General features: G+C 42.0%; 1 protein-coding gene across 1 annotated transcript in view; it reads left to right on the forward strand.

The window, feature by feature from the left end:
- The first annotated feature begins 1,445 nt into the window (after positions 1-1,445).
- LOC122936265 (ZP domain-containing protein-like) overlaps positions 1,446-13,499 on the forward strand; it is a 36,516-nt gene continuing 24,462 nt past the window's right edge. Inside the window, exons 1-3 of the mRNA XM_044292382.1 lie at positions 1,446-1,574; positions 7,148-7,236; positions 8,589-8,693. The gene's annotated coding sequence lies outside the window, so the exon portion shown is untranslated. The remainder of the gene's footprint in view (positions 1,575-7,147; positions 7,237-8,588; positions 8,694-13,499) is intronic.

Raw genomic sequence — 13,499 nt, forward strand, 5'->3', positions numbered from 1 at the left:
GAAAACGCTGCACAACGAGAAGAGGTGACCGGACCCTGAGGAAGATTGTGGAGAAGGACCGATTCCAGACCTTGGGAGACCTGCGGAAGCAGTGGACTGAGTCTGGAGTAGAAACATCCAGAGCCACCGTGTACAGGCGTGTGCAGGAAATGGGCTACAGGTGCCGCATTCCCCAGGTCAAGCCACTTTTGAACCAGAAACAGCGGCAGAAGCGCCTGACCTGGGCTACAGAGAAGCAGCACTGGACTGTTGCTCAGTGGTCCAAAGTACTTTTTTCGGATGAAAGCAAATTTTGCATGTCATTCGGAAATCAAGGTGCCAGAGTCTGGAGGAAGACTGGGGAGAGGGAAATGCCAAAATGCCTGAAGTCCAGTGTCAAGTACCCACAGTCAGTGATGGTCTGGGGTGCCATGTCAGCTGCTGGTGTTGGTCCACTGTGTTTTATCAATGCAGCTAGCTATCAGGAGATTTTGGAGCACTTCATGCTTCCATCTGCTGAAAAGCTTTATGGAGATGAAGATTTCATTTTTCAGCACGACCTGACACCTGCTCACAGTGCCAAAACCACTGGTAAATGGTTTACTGACCATGGTATTACTGTGCTCAATTGGCCTGCCAACTCTCCTGACCTGAACCCCATAGAGAATCTGTGGGATATTGGGAAGAGAAAGTTGAGAGACGCAAGACCCAACACTCTGGATGAGCTTAAGGCCGCTATCGAAGCATCCTGGGCCTCCATAACACCTCAGCAGTGCCACAGGCTGATTGCCTCCATGCCACGCCGCATTGAAGCAGTCATTTCTGCAAAAGGATTCCCGACCAAGTATTGAGTGCATAACTGAACATAATTATTTGAAGGTTGACTTTTTTTGTATTGAAAACACTTTTCTTTTATTGGTCGGATGAAATATGCTAATTTTTTGAGATAGGAATTTTGGGTTTTCATGAGCTGTATGCCAAAATCATCAATATTAAAACAATAAAAGGCTTGAACTACTTCAGTTGTGTGTAATGAATCTAAAATATATGAAAGTCTAATGTTTATCAGTACATTACAGAAAATAATGAACTTTATCACAATATGCTAATTTTTTTAGAAGGACCTGTATGTATAATAGCCTTTACATAATGTGGGCCCAGTGTTTGGGCCTGTTCAGGTGATAAGTGTATACATAGAGATGTCCTGGTTGGCATACATGACAATTAAGTCCAGCTTCTGGTGACTTCAAAAGGCATAGGATTGATAAAGATCCGATGCCTTTTGGTTAACTATCTCCAGCTCTGCTGGGGATAGTTAACATAACAGAGAGAGGGAAACAAACGTCCCCCCCCCCCCTCTGTTATCTGCATACCTCCGGCGCGATAATTATGGCACTACAGGGTATGCAGATGCGCTACAGGCGGAGGATCAAAGCATTCCTAGAAGCGAGCGGCGCGGTCCGGGATGCGCGTGCAGGGATGCACGGGCTGGCGCGGTGACGTCTGCGCTCTTGGGTTGAGCCGTGCAGCCGAATCAAGAGAATCATCCCCTAGAAGAACGAGCACCCCTGGACAACGAGCATTATATTGGCTGAGTATATTTAACCCCTGACACCTCTATACCACCAATGCTATAAACCCCTTGCATTTAAACCCTGCTCCCCTGGTATCCTCTCTAACCCCCCTGCAATACCTCCGCTGTATTAACCCCTTATTATACACCCCTGAACCACCAACCAATGTGATTGACCAATCCCGCATTGCTCTCTGTTCCAGCCCCAGCAGTGTAACCCCTGCTGCTCTGTACCTCTGCTGGCAAAGTCATTAACCCCTTCACTGCTGCACAACTGCATTGACCCCCTTCTGTACCCCTGCAGCAGTGTATTAACTCTTTATTTTCAGTAGGGATAGTATAGATCTAGGAAGGGTGGGCTACTGGTGTATGGGGTCTCATTTATTTTGAGAATCCCATATGGATGTTACTTTTTGTCTATGTTTCCATTTGTGTAACATTAGGATCCAGTGTCTGAGACTCATCCTGCGGCTATGCACAGATTAACCCCTGTATTACCCTAACCTGTAACCCACGGCTACATCCCTGTCTATATCCCTGGCCTACTAGTATTAACCCTTGCAGTGTCACCATTGCGTTAACCCTTTGTACCCCTTAGGGACAGTGAGTAGCCAGACGGGTAGGTTGGTATTTATATGTGTGTGAGTGTAATGTATAGATAGTGTGTGGGGTGGAATGGGAATTGTGTATTGTGTAGTGTAGTTAGGTTTGTATTGTGTTTACTGTAGTGTTTTTGCTGTACTATGGTGTGTGCGTCTATATGTATATATATGTTTATAACCATTGAGCTATAAATATATATAGATATAGCATATAATTAGACTTGTATTATTGTATTGTGTAATAAATATTTTATTATTCATAATACAGTGTATAGTGTTTTTAATGACCGCCGTAGTAGTAGTAAGTCGCACGTAGTTTAGTTCAGTGGAGTGTATAGGCGACAGAGGTATCTAGTTAGTTAATCAATTAGCTAACAGAGTTAATATTTTCTATTTTAGGTACAAATAGGTGACTCACGACTATTTATGAATATTAATTATTGGTATTATCCAAAATATCAGTGATTAATATTTCCCTTAACAGCGACATAGCTCCCAAAAGCCAATCCTGCAAAATCTGTCCAACAAAAGCCCTATGGTGCTACTTCCCTTTTGAACCCTGCCATGCTCCCATACATCATTTTTTGAGCACATATGGGGTGTTGGCGTATTCAGGGGGAAATGGGGAACAAAATGTGGGGTGCATTTTGTCCTCTTACCCTTGTGAAAGTGAAAAATGTAGGTGTAAGGCCTAGTTCACACGAACGTTTGTACGGGCCGTTTTTTTGTGGTTCCACAAAAGAAACGGAATGTACTCCGTATGCATTCCGTTTCCGTATTTCCGTTTTTCCGTTCCGTTGAAAGATAGAACATGTCCTATATTTGGCCGCAAATCACGTTCCGTGACTCCATTCAAGTCAATGGGTCCGCAAAAAAAACGGAACACATACGGAAATGCATCCGTACGTCTTCCGTATCCGTTCCGTTTTTTCTGAACCATCTATTGAAAATGTTATGCCCAGCCCAATTTTTTCTATGTGATTACTGTATACTCTACATGGCATACGAAAAACGGAAAGGAAACGGAAACACAACGGAACTCAAAAACGGAACAACGGATCCGTGAAAAACAGACCGCAAAAAAACTATAAAAGGCATACGTTCGTGTGAACTAGGCCTAAAGCAACTTTTTATGGAAATAAATTTAAAAAAAATATTTTCACAGCCATGGGTCAAAGAGCTCACTACACACCTTGACATATTCCTTGAGGGGTGTAGTTTCCAATGGGGTAACGTCATAGCTCTCAATTGCCATTCTAGCTAAATCCGCTCTCCAAAAGCCATATGGTGCTCCTTCCACTCTGAAGCCTGCTGAGCGCCTATACATCAGTTTTATAGACAGAGTAGTACAGAGTAATAGATTTTGAGTTTTGTTTGGCTGTTAACCCTTGATGTGTTGCAGAAAAAAATGATAAAATATTAAAATCTGCTAAAAAAGTGAAATTTTGAAATTTAATTTCCATTTTCCTTTAATTCTCGTGGGGCACCTAAAAGGTTAACAAAGTTTGTAAAATCAGTTTTGAATAGCTTGAGGGGTGTAGTTTCTAAAATGGGGTGATTTATGGGCGGTTTCTAATAAGTAAGCCCCAGAAAGTGACTTCATAACTGAAGTTCTCCTGACAAAAATTGGGTTTTGGAAATGTTCTTAAAAATTAAGTTTCTAAGCCTTCTAACGTCCCCAAAAAAATTAAATGTCATTTTCAAAATGATCCAAACATGAAGTAGACATATGGGGAATGTAAAGTAATTACTATTTTTGGAGGTATTACTATTATAAAAGTAGAGGAATTGAAATTTGGAAATTTACAAATTTTGCCCAATTTTTTGTAAATTTGGTATTTTTTATAAATAAAAATTACATTTTTTTAACTCATTTTTACCACTGTCATGAAGTACAATATGAGAAGAGAAAACAATCTCAGGATGACCTGTATAAGTAAAAGCGTTTTAAAGTTATTACCGCATAAAGTGACACATGTCAGATTTGCAAAAAATGGCCTGGGCAGGAAGGTAAAAAACTGCCCCGGGGTTGAAAGGGTTAAGAATAGGACCCTTATGTAGCTCCGGGAGCATATCTCACTCTGGAGAACCCAGCACATGTGTGTATTACATGGATAGCCCATAAGATGAAAATTGTGTAATGCTTTATTTCTCCTGCGGTTTTGCAATCACTCCAACCATCTTCTATATTTTTGGACCAAAATAAAAGGCTATGGACACCTTTGGGCAATTTTTTTTTATAATTAATTTACAGAAGTTCTTGAGAATCAGGGATTAAAAAATCAGTTTGCTTGCAGACTTTTGAGTCCTGTCAAGTGATGGCTCATGTGAAGCCTTATCTCTGATCTCCTGACCTATGGCTTAAATGGGTATTTATGAGGTCAGGAGATCAGAGAGAAGGCTTCACTTCAGCCGTCAGCTGACCCACTGCCTTCTCTATATACAGTCTATGAGACATACAGTGCACAAAATAAAACCACATCAACATTTGCTGTGGGGACACTGCACAAACCTATGTGGTCTCAATGAGAAGAGGGGAAAACGCTGTTGCTGAGGCTCTCAGGTGGCAGCTTATCTTCCTTGAGAACAAAGTATGGTGAAGAATAAAATTCAAAGTGCCTAGTTCTTCTTTTCCCCTCGACATCTGATAAACGAACAAATTAGATGGTTAGTGTCGTGTAAAGTATATGACCATGTTAAAGAGCATCTGTCAACAGGATCAACCCTATTAAACCAAGCCATACTGCCTGACAGGATTGATTCTGCTGTCTAAAATGATACCTGTCTTTATGCAAATTAGTGTACTGAGAGGCGTGGTCAGAACTGGAAAAATTAGGCACTGAGGTGCACCTTAGCTCCTCAGAATAAAAACTTTTTTTTTCATGACTGCTGTGACCAATTTTCACACGTTATTTTAATCATCAGCTTCAACGCTGTCAGACAGTATTCCTGGTTTAATAGGGTTGATCCTGCTGACAGGTGCTCTTAAAGGAGAAGTAGATACAGTAGTCTATTCCCAATGCCCACAGCTAATACATGATCTGGTAACTTGTGTAATCAATCCTCAGAATCTACACAAAGTCACTGAATTGCTTGATGTTAATGTTCCTCTATCCTGAGGCTGCTTAACGTTAATATCTTTTTGCCTGCCTTTATTTCACTGTACTATAGGAAGTGATGAGATCCAGCAGACAAGATCAGTAACCATATGAGGCCTAATGGGAACAAGGACATACACTGTTGTTGTCCTAATAAACTTGGTGTCCATGCCAACTGTTCAATGTAGAGATACTAGCACAGTCAAGCAGGACTATTGTAAAGCGTCTTTACTGACATGTTCAGGCTATCCATAGGGTTTGAAAAATAGTCTGATATATTAGTTTCACATATTTATTCCAAAAAGGGAAGCCATGATGCCAGTGTGAACAGAACCTAACCTCGAAACATGATCATCCAACTCTATCTGCTTTTCACGTTTCATATTTTTGGTTCCATAGTCACTGAAACAAAGTTAGGATTAAAGGGGTTGTCCAGGCTGCAGATATTTATGACGGTTCTCAGAATAGGTAATCAATATCAGATCGGTTGGGGTCGGACACCCGGCATTGCCACTGATCAGCTGTTTTGGGCAGCCGCAACAGCTGAAACTAAGCACGTAGGGAGGTGGAAGGCTCTGTACACTGTGTAGTGGACATTCCGAGGTACTGCAGCTTAGCTCCTATTCAAGTGGATTGGAGCTGAGCTGCCATACGCTGGTACCGGAAACTACTCAATGTACAAAGCGTTCTGCTTCCAAACTGTACACAGTATGGTTCCAGCACCATGGCTGTCCAAAACTGTTGTTCAGTGGGGATGTCAGGTTTTGGACCCCCCACTGATCTGATATTGATGACCTATCCTGAGGATAGGTCATTGATATCTGTAGTCCAGACAACTCCTTTAAGAGAACATGAAGTTGCCTTTCTCTACTTATTTTTGATTCTATGTAGGTTAGGCTCTATTCCAAGGTTCCTTTATAAATAGTCATATGATGGATCCAAACAGCGCCCAACAAATTCTATTGACTTATAATAGGGTCCATCAGGATTCTGTCCATGTTTCCATAGTTATGATTAGAGCGATGAACGAAGTTTTTTAAAATTCCATTCAGATTCTTCGCCAAATTTTTTCCAAACATTTGCTTAGTTCTGAATTAATTAATCACGAAGTGCATTAAATCAGCTATATCCTGGCCTTCAGGGAGAGTGTATCTCAGTGTACATCACTGTGCATTGCTAGTCCTTTCTGGTAGTAAAAAAAAGTTACTGTTATAGGCAGATGGACACCCCAATAACAGTAAAATTAGAAAGCGTTTTCACCCTAATTTGAGAATCAAGGTCTAGTAGAATTGCTAGACCCCTTCTTTCCCCATTCAGCCCCTCTGAGTTGAGCATTGGAGAATTTCATGCTCTGATGCTCTCCCTTGCCCAAGGGCAAGGGCTTTTTCTTGAGATTCGGTGACATACTGGGGTATGCAAGGTAGAGGTTTCTCCCTAGCAGTGATCCCGGTGACGTCACCGGCACTAATGGGCAGTCTTTAGCACTGCCCTATTAAAACAGGCTAGGGCAGCGCTAAAGAGCGCCAATTAGTGACGGTGACACCACCAGGATCACTGCTAGGCAGAATCTTCCACCTAGCAGTGTAAAAAGGTAAACATACAGCTCTTGCCCTGCAATCCAGCACAGGACAAGTGGGAGCATCAGAGTATGAAATGCTCTGATGCTCAACTCAGAGGGGCTGAATGAGGGAAGAAGGGGTTAACAAGGTAGACACCCCAATAACAGCTAAATTACACAGCTTTTTCACCCCATTTTGAGAATCAAGGGTGACAGAAGATCCAACCCAGATGTGAACATAGCCTAAGAGATACATACATTTTCAGTTTCTTTTCCTATAAGACTCATCAATACCTTGGAAGTTGTCTAACCCCTATGATATAATCTTTTCATGCAGAAATCAATGAAACGGTCATTTGTACAAAGGACTTAATCGAGGTGGAGATTCCAAGGAGATTTTTCTTGACTAAGAACCCTCCAATACATGTGAGTTCAATCGCTGTTAGAATATCGATGAATTAAAATAATACAATTCCATGCTTTTATAAGCAATACATTTACAGGAAGATCTGGCTAACATTAAAAGTGCCTACAATAAATGTTTGGTGGGGGGTCAAATTTGTGCCACAGCGCCGCTCTAGTCCATGCTGCTGGTACTGCAGCTCAGCCACAGATCCATTCACACGTAACCAAGCCTGTGTTTGGCTTTATAAACAGTATAAAATACACTGCACAAAAAAGTCCATGTATGAATCCAGCTTAATGGTGTCTGTTAGGCTCTGTCCACATCGCATTTGACCCTTGTGTTGGAGGTATACGTTGGTAGGGCTTCTGAACATAAACCTCCTACAGAAGGCTATGTCGTATGCCACTGTATAGCCATACATTCTTACACATGTCCATAAGCTCCCATGTAAAGATAAATGTATACCTCGCAGTATTCTGCTGTCAGAAGATCCTCAGGGAGTTTCCTACTGATGGTTTCCTCTATTACTTTTCTAAAAGGGTCAGCTTGACTAAGGCTAGGTTCATACTGAATTGGGGCATTATATTATATTTGGTGGGACTGTTTGAAACATTCTTTGAACGCCTGACCCACATCAGGTGCGTAGCTACCATGGAAGCAGGGGAAGCGGCTTCTACGGGGCCCGACCTCAGGAAGGGGCTGGAAGGGAAACAAATGGATTTATTTTCAGGGCCCCGTGTGCGGTGAGTATAGCGCTCTTAGTCCTAGCACTGGTATTACTCACCGCTCGCTGTTCTTCTTCTCTGGGTGCCGGCGCTGCACTATGTCCTGACGGGATGTAGTATGCGCAGTTCTGGCAGTGCACTGCTTTAAGACAGGACGCGGTGTGTGTTGGAGCGCACTATGACCTGACGCTGTGCAATGTAGTGAGTGCCAAGACACAGTGCTGCAAGAAGAGCGGAGGCACCCACAGGAGAAGAAGAAGAAGAAGTGAGTGTCTTTTTTTGGCCTGCATTAACGGCACCGAGGCCGGGCGCCCCATTCAAAACATTGCTGTGAGGCTCAAATAAAAAAAAAATCTGTCTATACTTCTCAATACAAGGAAGGGATGTACTGATGAATAGTCTGTACGCATGATAGATGCATACGTCAGGGGAATGTCGACTACATGCCGAATATAGACTTAACCCTGCTGTCATACTAGCCTCATCGGTATTGGGGAATTGCACGTAATGCAAAATATTAAAATGGCTAAAAAGTAAAACCTGATTGTAATAGTGAGAGAATAATGCTGCTATATATTTTTCATTATTACTCTGATTCATGTATTACTTATTTTCTGCATCTTTTACATATTTATTGTCTCCCTTAGATTTCTGAACTGCACCTGAATGACCCAGACTGTCGCGGACGAGAAGATGATGATTTCTATGTATTCAGCATCCAGAAGAATTTCACAGACTGTGGGACTATAGTGGTAAAAATGACACATTTCACGATAATATATGTATAATAAAAAAATAAAACTATAATTAATGTAAACACAATGGAGGACATTCATCATCTCCTGTAAGCCAAAAAACTGGCCTAAAAAGGTCACACACGCCCAGCTTGTGCAAAATTTTGCGACTTTTTAGGGGCTTTGTGCCATGTTCATTGCTTTCACAAATCTGGGTGGAGCGCGGCAGGGAGTGTGTTTAGCAGAGCCAGGCATAGCTGGCCTGGCACATTTTAAAAAATCTACACCAGGAAACTGGCATAGATTATACCTGAATGCTACATCAGCTATCCTGCTGGCATGGACCTGCAGATATGCGTCACAATTATTAGGAGGCCCTTTAATAATTGTAGTGCATCTGACGCCAGCTGCAAATAGATTTATGTCCTACGTGTAAAATGCTGATCTTAATGGGAATCTGTCAGCTCAGAAACATCCCCAAACTAGAATAAGCGTTGTGTAATGTAAGGGAGGGTTCACGTCAGGTTTTATGCCTCCGTTTGACGTATACATTGGAAGATACAAAAACGCAGCACACAACGTTCTTGTATCCTGCAGAGTCCAGTAAAAAAAATATATATACTTTTTTTTACAATGGTAAAAAAGTATACATTTTTTTTTAAAATAATGGAACTCTATGGAGAATGGATGCCACTGTTTGGCATCAGTCTGAGGTATCAGTTTTTTTTGTATACATTAACCCTTTCTACCCCGGGCCAGTTTTCACCTTCCTGCCCAGGCCATTTTTTGCAAATCCAACATGTGTCACTTTATGGGATAATAACTTTGGAACACTTTTACTTATCTAGGCCATTCTGAGATTGTTTTCTTGTGACACATTGTACTTCACTACAGTGCTAAATTTAAGTCAATATTTTCTTTATTTATTAAAAATTCCCAAATTTACAAAATATTCGAAAAATTCTCAATTTTCTACATTTTAATTTCTCAACTTTTAAGACAGATAGTAATGCCTGATAAAATAGTTATCAGTCATCATTCTCCATATGTCTGCTTTATGTTGGCATCATTATGTAAATGTCATTTTATTTTTTTAGGACGTTATAAAGCTTAGAAGTTTAGAAGCCATTTTTCAAATTTTCAACAAAATTTCCAAAACCATTTTTTTAAGCACTAATTCCGTTATATAGTGATTTTGAGGGGCTTACATAATGGAATCCACCCATGAATGGCCCCATTTTAGAAACAACACCCCTCAAATTATTCAAAACTGATGTTACAAACTTTGTTAACCCTTTAGGTGTTCCACAAGAATTAAAGGAAAATACAGGCGAAATGTCAAAATTTTTAATGTTAATCAATTTTTTCTTGCAACACAGCAAGGGTCGACAGCAAACTAAACCTCAATATGCATTACTCTAATTCTGCAGCTTACAGAAATACCCCATATCTGGTGGTAAACTACTCTATGGGCACATGGCAGTGGTCAGAAGGAAAGGAGCGCCATATGGATTTTGGAGGCAGATTGTGCTAGAATGGTTTTTGGGCACCATTTTGTATTTGAAGAGACCTTGACGTAACCCTACAGTGGAAACCCTCAAAAAGTGACCCCATTTTGGAAACTACACCCTTCAAAGAATATATTAAGGGTACTACTGAGCACTTTGACCCCCTAAGCATTTTATGGAATTTGAAAACGCTTGGCTGTGAAAATGAAAAGTATCATTTCTTCCAATAAAATGCTTCTTTAGCCCCACATTTTTAATTTTCACAAGGGGTAACAGAATAAGAAGCACCCCATAATTTGTTACCCATTTTCTCCTTAATATGGCAACAGCCCATATGTGGTGGTAAAGCACAGATTTTGATGGATTGGTTTATGGGCACCATTGGTTTTTGTTTTTTGAGTAATCTTCTTATGTGGGGGCTCATTTTTTGCCTGATGAGGTGACCTTTTCATTGGTACCATTTTAGGGTACATAAGACTTTTTGATCGCTTGGTATTACACTTTTTGTGAGACAAGGTGAAAAAAAAAGCTGTTTTGGAGTTCACCTGAGGGGGCATATAATGTGATATTTTTTATAGAGCAGGTTGTTACGGGCGTGGTGTTACCCAATATGGCTATCATTTTTATTTTTGTTAAAGGGTTTGTCCGGGTTCAGAGCTGAACCCGGACATAACTTCATTTTCACCCCGGCAGCCCCCCTGACAGAAGCATTGGAGCAGTTCATGCTCCAATGCTCTCCTTTTTCCTTTTTTTTTCTCTTTTACTACATTCATCTGACAGGGCTGATCATGTGATAGTTTTATAGAGCCGGTCGATATGGATGCGGCAATACCCAATATGTGTACTTTTCTTTCTTTTTTTCTAATTTTTACAATTGTTTTATTACTTAATTATGGGAAAAGAACCCCTTTTTTTTTACTTGAAATTTTTTGCGCAGGGCAAAGACATTTTTGGGAGACGTACCAGGTCTCTCCATGGGGCTGACAGGAAGCCCGGTGATGTCACCTGCACTGATGGGTGGGCATTAGCGCTGCTCTGGCCAGTAAAACAGCTAGGGCAGTGCTAAAGCCCGCCCATCAGAGCCGGTGACGTCACCAAACACACTGCCGGGCAGAAGTTTCCGCCCAGCAGTGTGTTATTGAAAACAAAAGAGACCGTGCCCTGCGCGATCTAGCGCAGGGCAAGGGAGCGCATCGGAGCATGAGATGCTAACCTCAGGGGGGCTGCCTGGGTGAAAATAAGGGTATTGACAACCCCTTTAAGTTTTACACAGTAAATGCATTTTTGAACACAATGAAATCTTGGTTTTGTGTTGCTATTTTCTGACTGCCCTATTTTTTATATTTTCCTGGCGATTGTTTTAGGTAGGGTCTCATTTTTTGTGGGATGAGATGCCGGTTTGAGTGGTACTATTTTGGGGTGCATAAGACTGTTTGATCACTTGGTATTACACTTTTTGTGAGGGAAGGTGAACAAAAATGGCTGCTTTGGCACTTTTTTTATTTTTATTACTGCATTCATCTGACAGGGCTGATCATGTGATATTTTTATAGAGCCGGTCGATATGGATGCGGCAATACCTAATATGTGAACTTTTTTTTCCGATTTTTTACAATTGTTTTATTACTTAATTATGGGAAAAGAACCTCTTTTTTTTTTACTTGGAACTTTTATTTTCTTTATTAAGCAAAACTTTCTTTTTGCATTTAAAAAAAAAATAATTTCCCCCACAACTTTTGGGGGTCTGATCCCCTGTACAATGCATTACAATACTTCTGTATTGTAATGCATTGGCTGTAAGTGTATTACTCACTATAATACACTTACAGCCTTCCTGCCTGTGAGATCTAGGGGGCTGGATCTCACAGGCTTATATGGAAGACAGCCCCAATGCCTGTGGAAGGCTTCGGGCTGCCTTCCCTGCCATTGGGTCCCCGTCACAGCAGCGCGGGGACCCGATGGGGAAGGGGAGGGAGCTCCCTCCCTCCACACACTCCGCACATGCCACGGTCAGCGCTGACTGCGGCATAGTGAGGGTTAATGCGCCGCCACCTGTGTTTTCACTTATGCCGACGCATACAGCAGGGGTCCGGCTAACGGGAACAGCCTGTCCCCTGCAGCTGATCGGGCGGGCGCAGCTCCTGCAACCGTCCGATCAGCGCGCCGTAGTACTACGGCGCTGGTTAGGAAGTCACTTCCTGCAGCGCCATACTATTATGGAGCTGGTCAGGAAGCGGTTAAACGGATGGGAAAAACATGATGTGAACCCACCGTAAGTGATACAGAGTCCGGGTATATCATTTGTATCTTCATACTCGCTTACATTCTGACGCTGTGCTCCCATAAATCAGCAGTTAAATGCACTGAGAGGACTCCTGGGCTCATGCACATAATGGAGAAGACTCAAAAAGGAGTCCTCTCAATGCATTTTACTGCTGGTTTGTGGGAGCACAGCATCAGAACGCAAGTGAGTATAAAGATAAAAATTACTTGACCAGACTCAGTGTCACTTACACAATACACCGTTTGAATGGTTTTCGGAGCTCACAGACTCCCTTTAATAAATGTCCCACTTAAAGAGGCTGTTCCTCTTTAGTAGTTATCCCCTATCCAACTTCACCATCCTGAGAACGGAGGTCCCGTTTCCCTGATGTGATGGAGCGGAAGATCGAGCATGCGCCTTGCTGCTACCTTCATTTTCTTTGGGGCCACTGGAAATAGCCAAGCTCCATACTCCGCTATCTCCGAGCAATTCCATGCTCGACCTGCCTCTCCATCAGACCTGGGGAATGAAACCCTCATTCTCGTGATTGCTGAGGGTCCCAGTCATTCCGTATCCATCTAAACTTGGAACAACCTCTTTAAAGTATACTTTATCCGTAAGTGCTCTGTTTGCCGCCAGCCGTGAATAGATTAGGTCTGACTTATAAAACACTGATCTTAAGAAATGTACCACCTGATGTATTCTTTATCTGGGATTAGTACTCTGTTCGTTTGCCGCAGAGCACCGATCCAACTAGAAATTTCTCCTTAGTGACCGTCACCCACCACTAGGGGGTCCAGTGAGGTCAATAGGTCCTATAGTGGATGTTGCTTGTGTGTTTCTGAGCAAACAGGGGATCTGTATCCTGCATCAGTTTTCAATGTGTCTTCTTCAGGCTAGGGCTACACGGTACAACTACATTACATCTTGGAAGAATTTTTTGCGACTGTCGCGTCGCAGTCGCAGCATATCGCATGTCGCAGTGTGACACCATTGACTATCAGTATAACAAATGTTGCACGACACACGTCGTCATGTAGCCATGGTCTTATT

The sequence above is a fragment of the Bufo gargarizans genome, chromosome 4, assembly GCF_014858855.1.
Source record: "Bufo gargarizans isolate SCDJY-AF-19 chromosome 4, ASM1485885v1, whole genome shotgun sequence".
Taxonomy (NCBI): domain Eukaryota; kingdom Metazoa; phylum Chordata; class Amphibia; order Anura; family Bufonidae; genus Bufo; species Bufo gargarizans.